Genomic DNA, 25,575 nt, shown 5'->3' with positions numbered 1-25,575 from the left:
GAGCGCTGAAGAACTGATGCTTTTGAAATGTGGTGTTGGAGAAGACTCTTGAGAGTCCCTTGGACTGCAAAGAGATCCAACCAGTTCATCCTAAAGGAAATCAGCCCTGAATATTCATTGGAAGGACTGAAGCTGAAGCTCCAATACATTGGCCCCCTGATGTGAAGAACTGACTCATTTGAAAAGACCCTGATGCTGGGAAAGATTGAAGGCGAGGGAAAGGGGATGACAAAGGATGAGATGATTGGATGGCATCACTGACTCAGTGGACATGGGTTTGAGTAAGCTCCAGGAGTTGGTGTTGGTCAGAGAAGCCTGGTGTGCTGCAGTCCATGGGGTCACAGAGACAGACATGACTGAGCAACTTAACTGAACTGACTGAATTCTTTGAAAGTATTCTTAGAAGACAATTAGCATTATTAAGAAGTTTGAGGTATTATCATACATCTTCAATAAGATTGAGAATTTATATTATTATGGTGAATAAGGGCTTCCCTGATAGTTCTGCCTGCAATGAAGGAGATCCCAGTTGGATTCCTGGGTGGGTAAGATCTGCTAGAGAAGGGATAGGCTACCCATTTCAGTATTCTTGGGCTTCCCTTGTGGCTCCCTGGTAAAGAGTCCACCTGCAATGTGGGAGACTTGGGTTTGATTCTTGGGTTGGGAAGATCCTCAGAGAAGGAAAAGGCTACCCACTCCAGCATTGTGAGTATGGTAAGTAACGATAAACATGTAGGTTTAAAGAGTTTTAAAACAGTGGCCAAAGAGTTTAAAAATATTGGAAAATAATTTTTGGTGGTTAATTAGAAAGAGGAAGATTTGAATAACTTGTAGTTTTGAGATTTCAAAGGTGACTGTGAAGTCAAGTACTTAACCCCTAGAATTATCAGTATTATATATAGATGAATGAATGGATGGGGAGATGGATGAATGAATAAATGTGTGATTGAAGAGCCACTTTAATTCAGATATAAAGTCCAAAAGGTGAAAAATATTAAAAGGCAATGACGAGTTCAACTATGACAATGTAATTGATCAACAGTACGTCACTGATAACCTTTCTGAAACAAATTTCATTAGACTGACTATAGTGAATGCCTGATGGGAAAGCAATTAAATTTGATCAATTTACAGACAAATCTACTTCATTTCTTTTTTTCAATAATTTAAGAGGAATAAAATGCAGAGGAACAATCAGATATAGTCATTTATTTTAGCTTATTTTAGCTAAGGAGAGTTTATCTTCTGTCTTTAAAAAGTACTTGACCATTTTCCTACTTCTTAAAGCCTACTCTTTTGATTTCAAAATCACATAAATACCTGTAACTTTTTTCCTTTTTGTTCTTACTGAAAAAAGCTGTCCCCTTCTAATCTGGGGTCAAGATTCTTTGTTTTGAACTTAAGATGGATGTTCCAAGTCACACTACAGGAAATTTTGTCCCTGTGATGGGAACCTGTGCTTGTCTCTTCTAAGAATTGGATTAAGAAACTTCAGATAAAGTGAAAGTATCTTTTGGTTGAACAAGCTGATTATTCCTGAACAACTAGTAGATGCTGGGCATAAAGAGAAAAGCTGCATAATTCAGAATAACCTCAAAGCAATTCAGATGTATTCTGCTTCCAACACCCTAGTCCATCTACCTCTTTATTTTATTTTTTTGTGTGTGTGTAATAAAGTTTTATTAAAGTATAAAGGAGATAGAGAAAGCTTCTGACATAGGCATCAGAGGGGGCAGAAAGAGTACCCGCTTGCTAGAGTTAACAATGAGGTTATATAATCCAAAGAATGTCTGGAAGTTGTAAAGACCTCATATTGCATAAATCTTTCGCTTTTTACATCTACCTCTTTAAAGGAACTTCCTTACCTCATGGCAACAGATCACTAATGGACTAAATCTTATCCTTCCCTGAATCAATCTCTGCATTGACAGTTATTACCAGTGTAAACAACAACAATAATAATGCCTGGATAAATTAGCTAGGGGGTATATAAGTATATACAGTATGGAAATTCAGGAACAATTACTTCATAAATCACCATTAATTTGTTATCCCACTACATATAAATCACAAATTATTGTCAACATATATCCATTCTGCACATCTGAGATCACTTAGTCACTCTGACTTTAACAATTCAGTCACCCTAGCTGAATTCTCTCTTCTTTCAGCTCATTTTAATACTTTCAGACCAAGCACTTATCTTTTGTTCTTAAAGTCTTTTTTTTAGCGATTATAAACCAGATTAGACATTCTTATTTATGAACTCAGAGACTTTTGTTTACATTACAGGACTGAAGTTCTCAGTATGTTGAGTAATTGAGAGACCTAAATCTTTTTTTCCCCTGCAGTTGATTAAATGCTTCTTTAAAATAGTATTTGTTTTTAATTGAAGTCATCAGGAAACAAAATACAGAGTTGATACTTAGTTAACATTTGCAGATTTGTTGATTTATTGGCATTACTCAGCAATTATAGTTTTGAAATATTACTTGTTAAAAGTTAATATTTAAATTTTTTAATTATATCAAATAGTCAATGTATAATTTATGTTTATAAATTAATATATCACTTATCATGATTGTACTTTCTCCCTAGTGCTGTTTCTTTTACATTGAAAAAAAAATAGTTTCAAACAATACCAGAGTTTAATTAAATGTAATGTAGCTATTTCTAAGACATAAAAGTTAACCCTATGTCTTGAATGAGTAAATGAGATATTCAAATTCTTCAGACCAGTATTGTTTTAGTAGTAAAACTATGTATGTACCGTGCAGCAACCATCCCACTCAAATTATATTAATATACACAATTATAGCTGGCGGTAATAGTAAATTGGCTTGCTATTCATTATCTCTCTGCTTTTTGTTGGTGGTGCTGATTCTCTTGGGTTATGGACTAAGTCTTTTGATGAGGTTAAAGTGATCTTTGTTTACAATATACTGAAAATTTCAGATGTATATACACACATATATACATACTTTATATATATGTTGGAGAAGGCAATGGCACCCCACTCCAGTACTCTTGCCTGGCAAATCCCATGGATGGAGGAGCCTGGTAGGCTGCAGTCCATGGGGTCGCGAAGAGTCAGACACGACTGAGCAGCTTCCCTTTCACTTTTGACTTTCATGCATTGGAGAAGGAAATGGCAACCCACTCCAGTGTTCTTGCCTGGAGAATCCCAGGGACGGGGGAGCATGGTGGGCTGCCGTCTATGGGGTCACACAGAGTCGGACATGACTGAAGTGACTTAGCAGTAGCAGTATATATATGTATGTATGTGTGTGTGTGTGTATATATATATATATATATATATACACACACATAAACACACACACACAGCATAAACATATATATCCAGAGATTGAAAAAAACAAGTTATTTCCTTTTCCATTTTTGGGATTTTTTATTTTCTGTAGGTTAGATATTCATTGCTTCTACTGTAATTCATGCCTTTAACTCTCACTATTAATGGAGATGCATTACTTCTGGGAAAAGCTTAAAGGCTTGTTTTAGTTCAGAAAAATTACCTTACTGGGGAGGCTTATTGCAATTGCACCTCACCTACTCCAACCTTTCGAGTTTGTGAAATTGAGCTGAGAGTTCTAGTAGAAAATGCAAGCTCTACAGCAAGATTTAATCTTTCTGCAAGCAGCTAGTCCAGAAATACCATAACAGCAGCTGTTCTCATGGCATATTAGCATTTCTGCTTCTGGCCTCAGCTGCTTCTCAGAAGTGCAAAGAAATGCAGACATGGAAAATGTTCATTTTTAACATTAGCTTGAGTTTGAAAATCAGGGTACATTCATTGGTCCCCCAAAGTAATGGATGCACATTTCTAATTATTTTACTCCTGAAGTAGTGTATGACATATACATAACTCAGAATATCTTTGTTAACTATAGAAAAAGGAGAAAGGGATATTCATCATGCAGTAGACTGATCTTCAACTGTTGCCCATAATATAGGTGTGGTCTTTGATTGCATGCAAAATAAAAATGCAACTTAATCATCAATATTACCATACTTAATGTCATACTTATTCTTATATTCACGACTAAAAAACAGAAGGTATGACACTGTAGCAACTGTGGTATTATTTTAAGTAAATAAATTCCTTTTCCAGTTTGAATAACAATAATGATCATATCATAGACCAGCTCTGAAGTGGGGTAGGGAGAGAGCGAAGAAGGGGAATGGATTTGTTTCATTGGTAAAAATTTATTTTAATCCATCTTATACTTTCTTTTCCTGAATGCTAGTAACCTATCTCTTTTTTAAGTTCCACAAATATTAATAATATTGTTCTCCATTATTATTATCTGTTGGTTATAATAAGCAGTCACTTTAAGGCACTAAGAGACACTCTGTCTCCCACTGTTATCAGAACCTGTTTTGCTAAATGTAAAGTTCTTCAGCATTTCTTGATAACTGATAAATTTTGTAGCCTAATATTTCTTATTACAATGTTTAATCTTCCCAAAGATATGAACATTTCTTAAGGATGAACATGAAGAATTAGGCATTCATCATTGTAACTTAGGTATTTGCCTTGCTTAGATACCTTTGTATTAACTGTTGTATTTAACCAATTTATTTACAAAGGATTCAAGCCTTTGGAAGCCTTTGAGATGTTGGTTTTGTCTTTTAAAAAATATAATTAAAATGATATTTGGAGCGAGTTATTACAGAACTTTAAAAGAAAAGCAGAATTTAAAACAAGCATTGTTATATGGAATTAATGATACATGAATAATTAAGCAGTCACCTAAGACACATAGCCACACCCTATGAATACCAAGAAAGTGGTACAATTTTAAAACCATGATAAATGTGGATTAATGAACCATTCCTGGTTTTTACTTAAACCCTGATGTGCTCTTGGGAACTTTACCACCTACCACAGTGTTGGCTTCCATTTTGCTTCCTTTTATTAGGATTGTTATATTGTTTATGGAAAAATTTACATTTTTCTGTAGGATATTACTACAGTTCATATTGGGAACAGTGGCTTTGTCAGCAAAACATCTATGACTATTTCTACTGTATCTTGCATATATCCATGTAAATGTAAACACTGAGATAAGATGTTGGGGTTCTTTCCCTTCATTTTTAAATAGTCTCAATTCCTTCCTAATATGTATGAATGTCCTTTTCTTTCTCTTTCGCTATCAAAATGATACCAGAGTGGGGCTGATGGATGAGGTTTATGAATTGACTTGACTTTTGTAGGAAAAGAAAATAATCTCTGATGAATACTATTTCATAAAAGCCCCACAGTTGAAAAAATACCTTTGCCTCTCGGGTATGAACCTGGAAACTGAGATTTTAGAGTTTAACCATGTCATGCCCATTTATGTACACAGAACATGTCTCAAGATTTATATTTTTAACAGTATAATGCAGACAGTTGAACCGATTCTGATAGTATGTAAGGTCATAGGATTTAGATATTTATATGTAAATAAACTAAACGGGTCTAGGTATTGAATTTGAAAATCACAGATTTTTTTTAATCATAGAGAGAGAATAAAAGTGAGGAGCTGAAAGGGCATGTAGGAGAGTGAGTATTTAAAGCTTAAGAGGTTACATCCAGTAAAAGATGAGGAAAATTTATATGAAGGAGATGTTATTGGCAACAGGCATTCAATGATGGCTAGGACTTTTACACAGTGATTGGGCATTCAAGTGGAATATTTCTAAATAAAGAAAATTATGAGAAAACAACACAAGCTCAGAAATATTAAGGAATTCAAGGAGAAACAGTCTGACTTAATGATTGAGTTTTGAAGGAGAGTAATAGGACATGACATAAAAGAATCATATGAACCATCAGGTGGAAGGTCAAGCACACCAGGCTGAGCACTGGGTTCTCAACTTGGAAAGTACAGGGCAGGTACAAATTGAGTTTTAAGGGGAACTTAAATACATGTCATAGACAAATTACCCCTCTAAGCACAAAATCCTGAACATTTTCTATGGAGCGTTCCAGAACAGAAGCATCCATGAGTTATAACTGAAGCAACAGCTTGGCTATGGTCTTTAAAATTTTGACCCCATTGTGGGTCAAATAAACATATCATTTCATTGTGAGATAATCAGTGACAGTGGTCACCGGTGGCATCAGCTTCTCTTTAAAGCACACACTGAGCTTAGAGCAGGAAAGTAGAAACTGCTGTAAACGGCAAGCATCCTTTGTCTATCCAACAACACAATTCCCTGAACATCCTCTCTTAGCGATCCATTTGGGGAAAGAGACAAAAATACTCAAATTCAAGAGTTCTAAGAAAAAGTACCTAAGGATTTTTATTTCAGTGAATTACAGCAACCACATGATAATTTGGCCCTATCTCATTTGTGCTGCTTACATTGTTTATCATAGGCTTATGCTCAGGATGGAAAACAATTCTTTAGTATTCAAAAATGTATCATGTATTTCCTAACATCCTACAAATCCCTCAGGAGGGGGTGGGGGGAAACAGGCTGATAATTTGTAAAGTTTGTTTTAAATAGTAACTTGCCACAGAGCTAGAAAAGACATTATTTCCAATCCTATATCTTTACCTTATCACAGATCTCCAGAGAAATCATTTACCCACCATTGATGGCTTGTAGATTAGGGAAGAGACAGTAATGACTTGAGGCACAGCATCAAGAATGTATCTCTGAACAGTGAAATAATCAACAGTAAAAGAGAAAAATAGCAAAATGATATGCCTGACCAACATGTCAGTCGTGTCCAACTCTTTGCAACCCCATGGATTATACAGTCCATGGAATTCCTAGGCGAGAATACTGGAATGGGTAGCTGTTCCCTTCTCCAGGGGATCTTCTCAACCCAGGGATCGAACCCAAGTCTCCCACATTGCAGGTGGATTCTTTACCAGCTGAGCCAGAAGGGAAGCCAGTAAAAGAGAAAAATGGCAAAACAACATGAAATAATTAACACAGTAAAATTTTTAGTGGGGAAAATATTCAAGAAGGTCATGTACTGTACACATATGTAGAATCTAGTTTCCATAATAAATTCCTTATTCTATATCACTTATATCAATGTCATTCTAATGAAACTCTTATACACAATTTTCAATAACTATTTTTATGAAAACATTTCTGTAACAGAAAATCTTTGAAAGATATGAGTCAAAAAATAAGAATCACCAGAATCAAAAAAAAGAGCAACAGCTATTACCTGAGACCTGGGTATTGAACAAAACTTGACACCAAAATTATAACATCTATTACACATTCATCTTCTCAGGTCACCTTTCTACTCAAGCTATTACTGCTGCAGCCTGTTGACCAGCATCTGCTTCGGTGCAACAGGAATACCATTCAGAACTTCTCTGCAGATGCTTTCTCACTCTCATGAACTTGCACAAGCACAGAAACAGGAGTGAGTTAACCTTTTTGGGCAACACTTGTCAAGGGGTTATCTATGAATTGGAGTTATCCTACGAATGAATGCTCTTCTAATCTGTCATTATGGTGGAGAATTCTGAGGTGCATTCTACAAAGCTCTTTAGAAAGTCACCAGCAGGATAAAATCCATTTATCCTCACTGGTAAGCAGCTCAACATTTCAACTCTACATGAACTGTCCCTCCTCTCTGTTATGTTCCTCACAATGGCTTTCCTTTGCTTAGGAATTTTAAGATTCCTAAGCAAAAAAAATTTTTAATTTTAATTTTAAAATTAAAATCTTTACATCCAAGGTATTTTCTTAGGCTCCACTTTTGAGGGCACCCAGCTTAAGAGAATTGGTTATAGATGTGGTCCTACCAGGAATACCTTAAAGAGGAAATTCTGGAACCAGGTCTTGATTTATACCAGAGTCAACAAAGACCTCATGACGAGGGGTGGTATGGAGGTAATAACCCCAACGTGCAGTTGTTTTACAAGGACCATTTATTTCACCGGTGGTAAACTTGATAAAGTACAGGTAGAAAGTGAAGCATTGGTTGGTTAGCAGTGGTACTTGAATGAGAAGGGGAAACTGATTATCAATAATGCAGATTGGCTACCTGTTGGTTATAGCTTGTAAGCTACAAAGGGAACTTAGTTTTAGCCTAAGTATCCTTTGCCAAAGTCAGGATTTTGATAGAGAAACAATGAGATGCTGAGTCCTGGGACAGTGATATTTGGGTGAATAAACCTGAAACCTCAGAATATCCTGCATGAGATGAGTGCTTTCCAAGGTGGTATCTGTGCTCCTAAAAACCTCCCCCCATCTATCTAGTTAGTTATGGATCGCCTCCAGGTGAATAAATTGGGTAGCAACTGAGCAGAGCTCACCTAAGCTGATAAGTTCTTTCTCTGCCATGAGGAAGACACTGCTGCTGCTGCTGCTAAGTCACGTCAGTCGTGTCTGACTCTGTGCGACCCCATAGACGGCAGCACACCAGGCTCCGCCGTCCCTGGGATTCTCCAGGCAAGAACATTGGAGTAGGTTGCCATTTCCTTCTCCAATGCATAAAAGTGAAAAGTGAAAGTGAAGTCGCTCAGTTGTGTCCGACTCTTAGCGACCCCATGGACTGCAGCCCACCAAGCTCCTCCATCCATGGGATTTTCCAGGCGAGAGCACTGGAGTGGGGTGCCATTGCCTTCTCCGGAGGAAGACACTACTCATTTACTAAAGAGTTTTGGGATCTGTAAACAAGTGAACACATGCTGTATAAAGTCTTGAAAATGTTGGATCAGAGAGGGACACCTGCCAGGGTGGATAGGGGAGAGTTTATTGACATGGATGTATACTCTTCTGATCTGAGATAGAACATCCTGTCAATGATACCTGATCTCTTCCTAATATGCTGCTGGAATAGTTTCATGTGGACACAGTGGGGGCTACCATGAGGGACAGAAAATTTAAAAGCCTCACAGACAGGGGTGGGGGATATTACAGTACATTTAATACATAAGACTGGGAGCTGTGTTACCTAACCATGTTCTCCTGGAGTGAAACAAGAATGCTTCATTTGCTAAAGTCATAGGAAAGCAGGTTAATTAGTGAAGCTAGACATTAACATCTTTGAGATATAATAACTGGCTTCTTTATGTTGGAGCTGACAGAAGGCAATGGTGCTGTGAAACTATGCTTTCCAATATCAGTATATATAATAGGATTTTAGGTCAGAAGCTAGGGGTGGTAGTTAACTAATCAAGGAATAGTGAAGGTAATTACCCATAAATGTAAGACAGGAGAACTAACCAGGATGCTTTGACCTGTAGAGATCTTTGACAATGGCTAAGTCAGACTTTATTTTTTGGGGCTCCAAAATCACTGCAGATGGTGACTGCAGCCATGAAATTAAAAGACGCTTACTCCTTGGAAGAAAAGTTATGACCAACCTAGATAGCGTATTAAAAAGCAGAGACAATACTTTGCCAACAAAGGTCTGTCTAGTCAAGGCTATGGTTTTTCCAGTGGTCATGTATGGATGTAAGAGTTGGACTGTGAAGAAAGCTGAGTGCTGAAGAATTGATGCTTTTGAACTGTGGTGTTGGAGAAGACACTTGAGAGTCTCTTGGACTGCAAGGAGATCCAACCAGTCCATTCTGAAGGAGATCAGCCCTGGGATTTCTTTGGAAGGAATGATGCTAACACTGAAACTCCAGTACTTTGGCAACCTCATGCGAAGAGTTGACTCATTGGAAAAGACTCATGCTGGGAGGGATTGGTTGCAAAGAGTCGGAGAGACGACTGAGCGACTGGACTGAACTGAAGTGACCTTAGGGGCTTCCCTGGTGGCTCTGTGGTAGAGAATCTGCCTGCAATGTAGGAGACACAAGAGATTTAGGTTTGATCCCTGGGTTGGGAAAATCCCCTGGAGAAGAAAATGGCAACTGACTCCAGTATTCTTCCCTAGGAAATCCCATGGACAGAAGAGCCTGACAGGCCACAGTCCATGGGGTCGCAGAAGAGTTGGACACAACTTAGCAACAACAACAAACAGTGACCTAGGGATGAGATATATTATTTGGCTTAGAGAAGCAGCAAGTAAAGATAGAACTGATCTTCAAATTGAAGAGGTCAGTCACAGATATTGTAAACAATGATCCATTGGTCAGTTTCCAGATCTAAATCAATGATCAAACCTAAAATGTTTTCAGTGAAGGAGAAACCAGGCCTCCAAAACATAAAACTATGGGTATACATTAATGAGGGAGAAAGCAATGGCACCCCACTCCAGTTCTCTCGCCTGGCAAATCCCATGGACAGAGGAGCCTGGTAGGCTGCAGTCCATGGGGTCACTAAGAGTCGGACACAACTGAGCGACTTCACTTTCACTTTTGACTTTCATGCTTTGGAGAAGGAAATGGCAACCCACTCCAGTGTTCTTGTCTGGAGAATCCCAGGGATGGCGGAACCTGGTGGGCTGCTGTCTATGGGGTCACACAGAGTCAGACACGACTGAAACGACTTAGCAGCAGCAGCAGCAGCAGCAGCAACATACATTAATGAGGAAATTGGAACACCCAGGCCACCTAAAAGCTTTTGGGTGTCATTTCTGAACTGATTCTGTTATCAGCAGAATCAAAACTCTGTTATGTTGAGAATGAAAGTGAATGGAGACCTGATGATCAATGGGGTTCTGGCACACACAGCTCTCAGTCACTCCAAAATGTCTATGTATTCATTATGTGATTATTTTTCTGACTGTATACTTGGGATGGATAAATTGTAACTAGAGAAAAATACTGTGAACACTTTCTTGGTTGTCATTATGAGCCATTAAGTTGGACAAAGCCAAATAGAAATGCCTGAAACCCTCCTCTCCCTCCACCACACAAGTAAAATCAAAAGGAATGAATTAAAAACATTAATGCCCCCATCAAAAAATAAAAGATCTGGTGGGCAGTGTGTTCCTAAAATTCATTTAATTCCCAGTGTGGGCACTGAAAAATATCAAATTATGCTAGATAATCATGGAATATCATAAACAGAACTTCAACAACAGCTGGTGTGCCAACATATGATATGGATACTCAAACTGTTTAGTCTCTAAGTCATGTCTGACTCTTTGTGACTCCATGGACTGTAGCCCGCCAAACTTCTCTGTCCATGGGATTTTCCAGGCAAGAATACTGGAGTGGGTTGCCATTTCCTTCTCCAGGGGATCTTCCTGACCCAGGGATTGAACCTGCATCTCCTGCATTGGTAGGTGGATTCTTTACCACTATGCCACCAGGGAAGCCATGGATACAGATACAGAAATGTAACACAGTCTCTGGCACTGTGTGTGGCTATTAATCAAAGTTAAGAATTGCTGAGAGAAGACATCAGTGAAAGAATTAAAAAGTCAAGCTCCGGAGAGATGATAGTTGCAATGATGACAGGCAACAAATTATTCATCTTCAAATACAAAAAGACTATGTATCAAAAATACAGGCTAGTCAATTGGAGAATGGACAAAACTAACTGGGCAGTGTCTTTACAAAAATCGAATATCCAAATGGCAATGATATCCAACTGGCAACTTAAATTCATTTGTTATCTAGGAAATACAAATAAGATCACAATGGGATACTTCTAATCAACAGTATCAAAGTGAATGAAAAGAAAGAATAGTGTTGGAGAGCCCTGCCTCAAATGAAATTCTCATGTATATGTTTTAGTGGTGGTGGTGGTTTAGTCGCTAAGTCCTGTCTGACTTGTTGTAACCCCATAGAATATAGCCTGCAAAGCTCCTCTGTCCATGGGATTTTCAGGCAAGAATACTGGAGTGGATTGTCATTTCCTACTCTAGGGGATCTTCGCAACCCAGGGATTGAATCCGGGTCTCTTGTACTGCAGGCAGATTCTTTACCAACTGAACCACCAGGGAAGCCCCATGTGTTTGTCTTAGATGTAAATTGTGATTTCATGGGAGGACTGTTGGACAGCATAGAGTTGTATATCTGCAAACCTTATCACCTAGTGATTTCTTTCCTAGGTTCATACAAAAGAAAAATTCCTATAAATATTTAACAAAAGACAGGCACAAGAGTCTTTTAGAAGTGCTATGAATAACAGCCTCAAATTGAAGACCCACATGTGCATAGATGCTTGGCTGAATAAACTGTAATGGAGTCCTATGCAGCAGTAGGAATAAATAATTTATAGCTACATACAGTGACACGGATGAATCTCACAAATATAATGTTGAGCAAAAGAGGACAGATACAAAGATGTACTGAAAAAAGCAGAACCAATCCACAGTGTTAGATGCCAAGAGCGTGGGTATCCCCTTTGAAAACAGTTGATTTCTTTCTTGCCCCGGTGCTGGTTATCAGCGTATGTCCACTCTGAAGTCACCAATATCCAAACTTCTGACTGGCTTACTTTCCCTACTTTATACTGTGTTCCTTATGTGGAAAGGACAGCAGTACACATGCACTGTCTTGCCCCAGAGATGTGTTTATTTCTCTGTTTCTGCTTCAACATACTCAGCAGGGGTTTCTGCCATTCTGTTATCCAGCAGATCGCCACCCTGGTCATGAGACTGTTATTTTCGTTGTCATTGTACTAACCAGGAAGTGGTACTCTGGGTACCTTAGTAAGACTAAGACACACTGCAGAAGGTGGGAGATAAGGCTCACCAAGGCTAAAGCACCTGCCACAACAATCCTCAATTCCCGATTGTATGATTCCTGTATACCTATCTCCTCTAAGGGGCTTCCCAGGTAGCTCAGTGGTAAAGAATGCACCTGCGAATGTGGGACACATGGGTCTGATTCCTGGGTCAGGGAGATCCCCTGGAGGAGGATATGGCAACCCACTCCAGTATTCTCGCCTGGAGAATCCCATGGACAGAGGAGCCTGGCGGGCTACAGTCCGTGGGGTTGCAAACAGTCAGACACAACTTAACAACAACAATCTCCTCTAAGGTACAGAGTGGTTTCTTGAACTTTGACAGGACTTAAAAAGAAAAAAATTACTGGAGTACAGTTGCTTTACAAGGTTGTACTAGTTTCCACTGTACAGCAAAGTGAAATCAGCTACTTGTATACATATATCCCCTCTTTTTCGGATTTCCTTCCCATTTAGGGGTGTGGTGGTGATGGATTAGCCACTAAGTAGAGTTTGACTCTTGATCTTAAGGACTGTAGCCCGCCAGACTGCTCTGTACATGGGATTCCCCAGACAAGAATACTGGAGTGGGTTGCCATTTCCTCCTCCAGGGGATCTTCCCAATCCAGGGATTGAACCTGGGTTTCCTACATTGTAGGCAGATTCTTACCACTGTGCCAACAAGGAAGCCCATTTAGGGGTGCAAACTTCCTTTAAGCCTGCTGGGTTTCTTTAGACTCTGGAGGTTGCGTCTGTCACATATGGGATGCTAAGCCCATGCACTGACCAGTTGATGCAGACATCCCTTAGCAAGAAAGGGTTCTGCAGCACAAATTTCCTCTCCACTCATGCCATGTGAGCCCACAGATCTGGTACTGTTAGAGGTAGCCCAGGAAAGAAGTACTGAGTGACATCTGCAGTAATCAACAAGGAGGGTCACAGAGCAGACTCTTTAGGCACTGAAGCTGGGTCTTGCCTTCCCTTGGGGGGAACTACTCACTATTATAAACACAGCTGTTGGGGCTTCCCTGGTGGCTCAGTGGTAAGGAATCTGCCTGCCAATGTACTAGCTATTGTAAACAGTGCTGTGATGAACAACGGGATACATGTTTCTTTTTCAATTTTGGTTTCCTCGGGGTATATGCTTAGGAGTGGGATTGCTGGGTCATATGGTGATTTTATTTCTAGTTTTTACCATCTTCCATAGTGGCTGTATCAATTTACATTCCCACTAACAGTGCAAGAGCATTCCCTTTTCTCCACACTCTCTCCAGAATTTATTGTTTGTAGACATTTTGATGAGGGCCATTTTGACCAGTGTGAAGTGGTATCTTGTAGGTTTGATTTGCATTTCTCTAATAACGAGCGACACTGAGCATCTTTTCATCTGTTTGTTAGCCATCTGTATGTCTTCTTTGGAGAAATATCTGTTTAGGTTTTTTTCCCACTTTTTCATTAGGTTGTTTGTTTTTCTGGCATTGAGTTGTATGAGCTGCTTGTATGTTTTGGAAATTAATCCTTTGTCAGTTGTTTCATTTGCTATTATTTTCTTCCATTCTGAGGGACACAGGTTCGTTCCCTGGCCCAGGAAGATCCCCTTTGCCCTGGAGTAAGTAAACCTGTGCCCCACAACTACTGAGTCTGTGCTCTAGAGCCCAGGAGTGCTGAGAGCCTGTGCTCTGCAACAAGCCTCTGCAGTGAGAATCCCGTGCATGGCAACTAAAGAGTCACCCCACTCACCACATCTAGAGAAAGGCCGTTCAGCAGCGAAGACCCAGCACAGCCAATTAAAAAAAAAAAATAGCTGTTGGTGTGGCACTGGCCCCTGTTAGGGTGGAACACCTGACCATGGCATAAGGTCAGGCTAAGCAGCCAGACTGGTCCATCCTGATCTGCTTCTTCTGAATCCATCAGGCAGCCCAGGGCAGCTGCAGCAGCAATCCATGGAGCACTGACTGTGATGTCTGTGGATTTGACCTTGAGAAGGTCCAGAAGGCAAACCTATGCTGAACAGATGACTTTGATTCACCTCCTTCTGCTACCTCAATGCTCAGTTTACATTTGTAGCTTTTAAAGGGCTTCTCCATAAAAAACTCATAGATGGTATTGTTCATAAACTCACTGTGTTACCATCACTCACTGCAGTGATTGTGCCTTGCATTTATTCTGCCACACAACAGGCCTGTCAAATGTTTTCTTACTGGCAATGGTTAAGGGAAATAACACCTTCAGTGAGCAGAGGAGTTGGCTGTGTACTTGGAAGTTCACCTTACAGGAGGAGGAGATGCCTGAGCTACGGATGGGCACGGCTTCCTGAACAAATGGTTTCAAGGTTTAGTTAGGAACCAGGAAGAAGCAAGGTTAGAAGACTGCAGACAAAGAAGTTTGGGAAACAGGTGAAGTGTGTGGATCTCTTGGAGTGGCATAAAGAGTCTTTATCTTTGGGTCTCTTTTCCACTATAACCAGATCATCTGCCCCATTGTGGAGGAAGTGTCTAAAACAGATGGACAGGATTCTCCCAGCAGAGGTCAGCTACCTTCTCTTTCCCAACCAGAACAGTTTTGTATAAAGGACCTGCACACATTAAGAGCGTTGGCCTGATCTCAGATTCCTAAAGATAAGGGAGCTGGGGTGAGGGCCCCGGCTCAGTCTCAGGAGGGGAAGGTATAGGAGTGCTTCTTCTCAGTGACTTAGGGGAGCTGTACAAGCAGAGTGAGACAACTGGAGACCTCATCTGTGGAATGCATCTCATCATTTCCACACCCTGGTGTGAGTCCAGCCTTGCACAGTCCTTATAGTATGACAGACACTCTGACAGTTGCAGTTCACAAACTCTAGGCAAGAAGCAGAAAAGGAGAAACAAGACTGTACAATGTACTTTCAGACTGCATGGGTGTCTTTTGTGAACTGACCCAAGGAGCATGGGGACCTATATATCTGTACCTTTCTCTTAAAATATCTATTTATCTACCAAGAGGTATTCAGTGACTTCATTTCATTCTAGCCTAGATTTATTGATGCTCATAAATGTTCATTTAGGAAGAAAAATAATCTTACCTAAGGCCTCTGCATGGAGCAAGAATGAAAGGCTCAAATGGAGGAATAGATGGTGTGACAGCTGAATGGGAAAGAGACGGTAATTACTGCCCACCGCTGTGCCTTGTGGACTGTGATGAGCCCTGAGTGCCCGCTGAATAGAAGGAATCTCTTCCTGTTCCAGGGGAAGAATGACTCACGATTAGGATGGTGCCTCTTTTTTCTTCTTAACAAAGCAGACAATGCACCTGGGGAGGCAGGGAGAAGGGTGCTGTCACCATAGAAGCACAAATCATTGTGCAGCCTTGAGGGTAATGACATTCTCCATCTCTTCCTTCCTTTCTCCATTATTGACTAAAATAGTATCATCTTTGGCTTCTTGTGTGTGCTCTTGTATTACGCCGTGTGCATAGTGATAATAGTCATTAAATTCCTCCATTTCCAATCACGAGAGAAAAAATATTTCACACAGGGACTTCTCCTTATTTCCATTGGGCAACACATATCAGAACATAGAGAGGAAATCATTGATTTATAGAGTATGTTCCAGATATCTGGCAAGTATAACACATGCCAAGGGAAATTGTGCATAAGAGTGGGGAATCAACAACTTCCCCAAAGACAAAGCTATTTAACTCATAAAGCTCCTGAATCATTTTAGTGGCTCATTCATAGAGGAAATAGAGAAAAATGATTATAGATGGAGACAATGAAAACTAACCTTAGTGATGAACTTTCTGTATGTCAGACACTTGAAACAGTATCTTATTTAATTACAGAAAGTGATACCATTTCCCCATTTTATAAGTGTGAATGTTAGACATGAGTTATTACTAACTTGCCAAGGTCACTTCAAGCTTGAAAATAGCTAAGCTTGATATTAAAACCTAATTATGTCCAATTCAGAATTTTTTTTCTACTCTATCTTTTCAGGAAAGCCAAGAATTGGATGTTGCCTGAGGTTTCTTGATAAAAGTGGAAGTGTTAATCCCTCAGTCATGTCCGACTCTGCAACCCCATGCACTATAGCCTTCCAAGCACTTCTGTCCTTGGAATTCTCCAGGCAAAAATACTGGAGTGGGTAACCATTCCCTTCTCCAGGGGATCTTCCCAACCCAGGGATTGAACCTGGGTCTCCTGCATTGGCAGGTGGATTCTTTACCACTGAGCCACCAGGGAAGCCCAACAACAGTTCATGAAAAAGATCCCAAGCTCAGTAAGACACCTCTTAAATTCACACACACACACACACACACATAAACTCAGACCATTATTATTAGGACTCAGACTTGTTCCTGGGGACTTGAAGTGTGTAGCCAGGGTGGCAGGGGAGAAGCAGAGAGCAACTCTGAGTTTCCTTAAGGGTGAACGGCAGGCACCTGATAGCTTTTGTGTACAAAATAAAAGTCTGAGGGTTGGGTTTCTGTGTCATTAACAAAGATGTTTCAGATCATCTTATTTACAGTCCACTTCAATGAGTTTCATGACTTGAATCAGGCTCAAGAAAATCTCTGAATTTTGGATTACTTCCTCTGTATTACTATTTTATCAAAAGATACATCTAAAAAATCACATGGGTGGAAAAACCTGGGTTTATTTGTTCATATTTGCCCCTCAAATTAAGAACTATACTCCAATGAAAAGAACAACAACTCCTAAGGAATATTTTAAACAAGAAAAGGCAGAGTTGATGTCTTGCCCCAGCCTCCCTCCCCATTATCATTTTTCTAGCAGTTTAACTGTGATTATCTGTTGGGTGATCAAGGATTTCACTATTGCATTCTGTTTTTCCATGAATGTTAATCAAAAGGAAGAGACAATTACTTAGTCACTATACAGAAAATATGCCCTTCCAAGCACAATCTTACAGCCTAGCATGTGTGAATGACATCAATGATGCCCATGGTGCTATTCTTTTCTTTTGGCTCATGGGAAAGTGATGGGAATATATAAACTCATTTCCATGAACTAGCAGATAGTTAAAATATTCTAGATGTCAGTGCCTCCCCTGAAGAAAAAGATGACAGCTCAATACTCCTCTAATTTGCTAAGTAACACTTGCTGTATTTGCTGTGGCCACATGTTCTGTGAGAAGGAAACTACCCATTTTTAAGAGCATAATGGCATTACATATTTTCACAATTATTTCAGTCAAAATATAATACCAAAATACTTTAGGAAAACTCATTTTCTCTTTTCTCAAAGTTAGCCAGAGGCACACTACCAACTTATACATTTTAAAATTATTTTTAAGGAATGAAAAGTTTTCATTTACTCACCTTAAAACAAATTCTTTCTTTTTATTAATAGAGACACCAAACATCTTGCTGATAAAAATGGCAACATAATTTATATACCAAATTTAAGGTTGCCTTAATAAATCATAGGGGATCAATAAGGTTTTATTGCATATGAGAAAACTCAAGGTATCACATTAATATTATACATATTCACACACCCATCATTTTACTGATAGTTCTTATTTTGGACAAATATATATGATTTTTCATAGCTTATGTGCATACATTCATAATTTGAGTGAATTTTCAAACTCTGGTTATTTGCAGAGAAAGAGCTTTCATAAAAAAAAAAATTATGAATTTGTCCAAAATTAAGAATGTGAAAAAAGAGATGATTAATGTCTGTGTGAGAAGCATTTTTAACAAAACATCTCAATTTTTTTTTTAGAATAGACTGTCTTTGCCTTCACAATATATTCAGGCAGGTATGAAAAAAGAGAACACACATTATTTAAATAACTTCAATTATTTAATTTCCCATTTGCATTTTAATATAAAATTTTGACTACACCACCTGAGACTTTTTATAAGGCCAGAATTTAAATATTAAAGTAATTAAGTACTGAGAAAATTGGGAAAGTTTTCTCCGATCTATTAATAATTGTGTTTGTCACCAACCATGGAACCCAAGTATATCATACTAGGAAGAAGAAAAGTACTTCCGGTCATAAAAAGTTCCCTAAATTCTGTAATGTGGTCTCAAATTTGAATATAGGATAATAAACATTTTGTATCCTAGTCCTCATTCTAAGCAAAAGAAAAACAATTACAATGGATTCAATGCTATATTCTTTCCTTTCTCACAGAGGCAGAAATTCAGAAGTTAAGAAAATTGTTAGGTAAATTAATTCCTAGGATGGTTCTTAATACACTTGTGTAACCTTCAATGTACTTGACATTAAGGTGATTACCAAATTTTGTATTTATTTATCCTACATACAGTCTGGGGAGGTGTGTACATACTGGGACTAGGTTACAACTTTGCATTGCTATAAAATATATCTGGCTGATGTACTCTATTTTTATCAATCCATTTTTTTGCAATTAATTGTTTCATAATAAATTTCATAACATACTGAACTTCCTGAATATGGAGGTAGCTGCTGCTGCTACTGCTGCTGCTAAGTCGCTTCAGTCGTGTCCGACCCTGTGCGACCCCATAGATGGCAGCCCACCAGGCTCCCCCGTCCCTGGGATTGAAGTGGGTTGTCATTTCCTTCTCCAATGCATGAAAGTGAAAGGTGAAAGTGAAGTCGCTCAGTCGTGTGCGACTCTTAGCGACCCCGTGGACTGCAGCCTACCAGGCTTCTCTGTCCATGGTATTCTCCAGGCAAGAGTACTGGAGTGGGGTGCCATTGCCTTCTCTGATATGGAGGTAGAATACATGTAAATTCAGAAAAGGCTATGAAAAGTATTAGACTATATATAATTGGCCTTTTAATATATTTGCTTTCTTTTTGAAGATAAAACAATTGTATGGATGACTTTTTGGGGACTCCTTTTTCCATTATGAAAGTCACATGATGAAACTCACAGCTGTTTATATCCCAGCTGGCAGAGCAGCCACCCTATGCAGAGATGCACATGTTTCAGTGCACCTGAGCTCCACATTTGCAAAACCAGGCAGCCAATTTAACAGAGCTTTTTAATTGTACTTATCTGAAAGCCAATAGGGATTATAAAAATGCATGCATTTCCAGTGGCACAATCTAAATAGTGCTAAGAGGGAGTATTAACTTGTAAATAAATCCATTGGATTTAAGACAAATTGTAATTAGTGTTTAGGTTCTAAATTTGTCAAAACCAATGACTTTGAGAACAAAAAATGGGGAAAAAGTACCATTGTTAGGGCTGTGATCTTAGTATGTATTTTTCCACAATGTAATTTTCTCATTATGATAGTTTTTAATATATGTTGCACTAAACTCTTATAAGAAGTCAATGATCCAGGAAGTGTATTAGGTACTAAGCACTTTAAGAGGAGAAAGACATAATTCTTTCCTAAAGAGGTCTAGAAACTAATAGAGACAAGTAAAGATACGTAAATATTGTCATTTTAGGACAGAGTTTCTCAAACCCAGTATTGTCAACAATTAGAGCCAGACAATATTTTGTCATGAGGTCTGTTCAGTGCATGGGAGGATATGAAGCAGCATGTTTAGCATGCATTTGTTACATTCCAGAATTTACACTCCCCTAATCAACACAACCCCTAATTTTTCATAATACTGACAAATATGCCCTAGGGGCAAAAGTCACCCCTAATTTGAGAATAATTGTGCAAGTTATTAAGTGCACAATTAGACATGTATGGAAGTTTAACCATACTACTAAGTGATAAACTCTGGTGTGTATTGTGGGGCGAGGATGGGGGGTGGTAGGCTGTAAATAAAAAGAGACATTAGAGTTGTCTTCATGGAACAGAGCATCTTTTCTGAGCAGCTTCCTGAATTATAACTAGGAGAGTGTTCAAGTCAGCCAGGATGAGGGGAGGCCAAGACAGGGAAGAGATGGTGTGTGAAATACAAAGACCTGAATGAGCGTCAAGGGTTTAAGAAAGAACACAAAATGTTTTGTTGGTGAAGGATCATATTAAAGACCAAAGCCTTTCTAGGAAACTGGGCAAACAGAACCCATTTGGTGATGGAGAGGAATAAATAGCGATCATTTTCATAAGGAAGTAATTTGTTCAGTTTTTGGTTGAACAATACATAACTGGCTGTGGTGTGGAGAAAGAATTGGAGGGAGACAGCCTGTAGGTAAGGCTGGAGCTTCGCTGTCTGTAGGCAAGCAGACAGGAGGATATGGATTACAAGAGAAGGAACAGGTACAGAGAAGAGTGTCTACACCTGAGTAAAATTAGGTTTGTTGTTCATTTGCTGAGTCGTCTCTGATTTTTTGAGACCCCATGGACTGCAGCACACCCGGCCTCTCTCTGTCCCTATCTCCCAGAGTTCACCCAAGTTCATGTCCATTGAATTCCATGTCATCCTCTGCCACCCTCTTCTCCTTTTGCCTTCAATCTTTCCCAGTATAATTGGGAGAATATATTAAAGTGACTTTTTGGTTACTGAACATAAGTGGGTGAAGTTACATGAAGTAGAAAATAGCTTGAATTTTTTGGGCTGAGTCATGTAGGTGAAGCTTTCAGGGCTCACCCGTAACCTTTGGCAACATGAGTATGCTGACTCCTAACAGTGAGCACCTGAGTCTCTTCCAGAGGTCTCCCCTCTGTCTCTGGGAACCTGCTTGACGGCATTCATGCACAGCCAGATGGCCAGGGAATTTACACGTGTCCTGAGGTGGACTTTAATCAATAACCACCAGGTACGAGAGGGCAAGTATTCTAATTCCCTTGCATCTGAGCAGGGAACTCTGATATGTGGTCTGCATCATCTCTGGAGGTTCCTTGTAGGATTAAGCCAAAGTTACTACCCAGTGTGGTTTTCCCAGGTGGTTCAGTGGTAAAGAATCTGCCTGCCAATGCAGAAAATGCAGGTTTGATCCCTGGAGAAGGGGAAGGCTACTCACTCCAGTATTCTTGCCTGGAAAATCCCATGGACAGAGAAGCTTGGTGGGCTACAGTCCATGGGGTCACAAAAGAGTCAGACATGACTTAGTGACTAAACAACAACTATCTATTGTAATTGATATTTCATACCTTCTTAGCTGCCATATTTTCTGATACCTTTTTAAAATATAAATATAGTTGCTAGTCTTTCCTGAACACAGCTGTTAACTAATAAATTATGTTAACGCTAGTCCTCCTATCGAGATCTTCTGACAAAAAAAAAAAAAAAAACTTTTTTGTATATTTCAGGTACCTATGGGATATTAGAGGTGACCAGTCATCATCTGGATATCTGGAAATTGAGGTCTGATTAAAGTTTTTCCTTATATAGGTATGGAGGAAACATTATTTTTAGTGCTGTTATAGTCTCCTAATATATATACTACTATATATTCATTAATTTTTGCTCAAGTCTTTCCATATGTAGAATGAGACAGTATCAAATAAAGGTGAAAATGTGTTCTGCTATTATCACCCATTTTAACAAGAGGTGCATTGTGAAATTAATATCCTATCATTTCCAGGACATGTTTTCTCCAAATGGGATGACCCATTTGCCATTTGAGTTGATACTTTCTAACGCTGCCATTTATGCCTTTATTTGCTTGTTCCCATATTCATACATTCATCTGTAGTAAGCAGCTTTGACTGTCAGTAAAGAAGCAGGCTCTGTGGTAATCACTGGGAAATAATCATGCATTAAAGAATGGCTTTTCCACATGAAAAGTGACCATGACACATAGTAGCTGATGGCCACATGCTCCTATCAATTAGTAAAAGATGCATTATTTGCCATATTCTGCCTTGGAATATTAAGAGATTACAAAACATAATCATTATTAAAAGCAGAGCATGACTACAGATATATTAGACAATCTTGTTTACACATGCAAAGACTATGGAAAACCTAAACACTAAGAAGATAGAATCAACCAGTTAAAGTCTCAGTAGTTTTGCAGTTGAAGTCTCTCAGGAGAGACACTTGAGTCTGTCATATGATTTAGCCAGAACTACACATTCTAGTAAAGTAATGCTCAAAATTCTCCAAGCCCAGCTTCAGCAGTATGTGAACCGTGAACTTCCAGATGTTCAAGCTGGTTTTAGAAAAGGCGGAGGAACCAGAGATCAAATTGCCAGCATCCGCTGGATCATTAAAAAAGCAAGAGAGTTCCAGAAAAACATCTATTTCTGCTTTATTGACTATGCCAAAGCCTTTGACTGTGTGGATCACAATAAACTGTGGAAAATTCTGAAAGAGATGGGAATACCAGACCACCTGATCTGCCTCTTGAGAAACCTATATGCAGGTCAGGAAGCAACAGTTAGAACTGGATATGGAACAACAGACTGGTTCCAAATAGGAAAAGGAGTACGTCAAGGCTATATATTGTCACCCTGCTTAATTAACTTATATGCAGAGTACATCACAAGAAACGTTGGGCTGGAAGAAGCACAAGCTGGAATCAAGATTGCCGGGAGAAATATCAATAACCTCAGATATGCAGATGACAGCACCCTTATGGCAGAAAGTGAAGAGGAACTAAAAAAGCCTCTTGATGAAAGTGAAAGAGGAGAGTGAAAAAGTGGGCTTAAAGCTCCACATTCAGAAAATGAAGATCGTGACATCTGGTCCCACCACTTCATGGGAAATAGATGGGGAAACAGTGGAAACAGTGTCAGACTTTATTTTTCTGGGCTCCAAAATCACTGCAGATGGTGACTGCAGCCATGAAATTAAAAGATGCTTACTCCTTGGAAGGAAAGTTATGACCAACCTAGATAGCATATTCAAAAGCAGAGACATTACTTTGCCAACAAAGGTCCGTCCAGTCAAGGCTATGGTTTTTCCAGGGGTCATGTATGGATGTGAGAGTTGGACTGTGAAGAAAGCTGAGTGCCGAAGAATTGATGCTTTTGAACTGTAGTGTTGGAGAAGACTCTTGAGAGTCCCTTGGACTGCAAGGAGTTTCAACCAGTCCATTCTAAAGGAGATCAGTCCTGGGTGTTCATTGGAAGGACTGATGCTGAGGCTGAAACTCCAGTACTTTGGCCACCTCATGCAAAGAGTTTACTCATTGGAAAAGACTCTGAGGCTGAGAGGGATTGGGGGCAGGAGAAGGGGATGACAAAGGATGAGATGGCTGGATGGCATCACTGACTCGATGGACATGAATTTGAGTAGACTCCAGGAGTTGAGATGGACAGGGAGGCCTGGCGTGCTGCAATTCATGGGGTTGCAAAGAGTCAGACATGACTGAGAGACTGAACTGAAATGACATGGGAATGTACAGTTATGGGCTACCCAAGTTTTTCTGATAAAAATTGAGGATAAATAAAAAGAACTATGATCCCCACTATGCTGTATGTTCCTCTTGCTGAATCCTCAACTCTCCCCAGAACTCTATTTTTCATTAGTCTCCCACTAAGTGTTCTTTTAATTGAATAATTGCACTTAATCAAAAAGAGAATTCCAGAGAAATTTCTTCTTCTTCATTGACTACGCCAAAGCCTTTGACTATGTGGATCACAAAAAACTGGAAAATTCTTAAAGAGATGGGAACACCAGACCACCTTACATGCCTCCTACAAAACCTGTATACAGGTCAAGAAGCAACAGTTAGAACTGGACATGGAGCAATGAACTGGTTCAAAATTGGGAAAGGAGTACGTCAAGGCTGTATATTGTCACCCTGTTTATTTAACTTATATGCAGAGTACATCAAGCAAAATGTAAGACTGGATGAAGCACAAAGTGGAAACAAGATTGCAGGGAGAAATATCAATAACCTCACATATGCAGATGACACCACCCTTATGGAAGAAAGTGAAAAGGAACTATAGAGCCCCTTGATGAAGGTGAAAGAGGAGAGTGAAAAAGCTGGTTTAAAACTCAACATTCATAAAACGAAGGTCATGGCATCCGGTCCCATCACTTCATTGCAAATAGATGGGGAAACAATGGAAACAGTGACAGATTTTTATTTACTTGGGCTCCAAAATCACTGCAGATGGTGACTGCAGCCATGAAATTAAAAGATGCTTTCTCATTGGAAGAAAAGTTATGACCAACCTAGATACCATATTAAAAAGTAGAGACAGTATTTTGCCAACAGAAGTCCATCTAGTCAAAGCTATGGTTTTTCCAGTGGTCATGTATGGATGTGAGAGTTGGACCATAAAGAAGACTGAAGGCTGAAGAACTGATACTTTTAAACTGTGGTTGGAGAAGATTCTTCAGAGTCCCTTGGACTGCAAGGAGATCTAACCAGTTGATCCTAAAAAGAAATCAATCCTGAATATTCAATAGAAGGACTGATGCTGAAGATAAATCTCCAATACTTTGGCCATCTGATGCGAAGACCTGACTCATTAGAAAATACCCTGATGCTGGGAAAGATTGAAGACAGGTGGAGAAGGGGATGACAGAGGACAAGATTGTTGGATGGCATCATGGACTCAATGGACATGAGTTTGAGCAAGCTCTGGGAGATTGTGATGGACAGGGAAGCCTGGCATGCTACAGTTCATGAGGTCTCAGAGTCAGACATGATCAAGCGACTGAACAACAGCAACAACAGCAATCAAAATACTGTTCCAAGCCAATGAAATATTTTATCCCCAAATTAGACATGAAGTGATATTCAAACAGTCCTAGGAGACTGGCACACAATTCAATCGTAGCGACATATACCATATAACAGCATTGATTTCCTGAAAGTTGGCTTGTACTGAGTAAAGTTCTAAGAAAATAAAATAGTGCATGTGACTTTTGCCTATTTTAGATTTTGCACATGGAGGGAAGAGTGGTCCAGGCCTTATGCTTCATTCTGTTTACAAAGACAGACAAAGGACTAGGAGTCAAAAACCCTGGTTTTTTAGTTGTTCAGACTCTCCCTACCATGTCTTTGTATATTTTTAAACTTTTATTTTTGACTTTATTTCAGCATTTTAAACAGGGGAAACAACACTGAAGCTCAGTTCCGAATTTGAGAGTTTAAGGTGTTTTCAATTCAATTCTGGCATACGCATATTAGATACAGCACTCTGTCTAACTTAGATGCAGTTAAAAAAAATTATTTTGAGCAGTAAAATGTCTTCAAATGTGTCTATTTTAA

General features: G+C 39.2%; 1 long non-coding RNA gene across 13 annotated transcripts in view; it reads right to left on the bottom strand.

Annotated features, from left to right (window-relative positions):
- LOC129636135 (uncharacterized) overlaps positions 1–25,575 on the bottom strand; it is a 329,885-nt gene that overhangs the window by 233,584 nt on the left and 70,726 nt on the right. The window contains exons 3-4 of one of the 13 annotated variants that reach the window (XR_008706666.1): positions 15,611–15,837; positions 5,570–6,890 (exon numbers count right to left, since the gene is read on the bottom strand). The exons of 11 other annotated variants lie outside the window; for them this stretch is intronic. This is a non-coding gene — a long non-coding RNA (uncharacterized LOC129636135). Of the gene's footprint in view, positions 1–5,569; positions 6,891–13,748; positions 15,388–15,610; positions 15,838–25,575 lie in introns of those variants that run through there. One more of the 13 variants, XR_008706668.1, reaches the window with a different exon arrangement.

This window comes from Bubalus kerabau, chromosome 21, assembly GCF_029407905.1.
Source record: "Bubalus kerabau isolate K-KA32 ecotype Philippines breed swamp buffalo chromosome 21, PCC_UOA_SB_1v2, whole genome shotgun sequence".
In the NCBI taxonomy this organism is placed as follows: Eukaryota; Metazoa; Chordata; class Mammalia; order Artiodactyla; family Bovidae; genus Bubalus; species Bubalus kerabau.
Note: the sequence above shows the minus strand (reverse complement) of the source record. Positions and strands in the feature narration are given on the sequence as shown.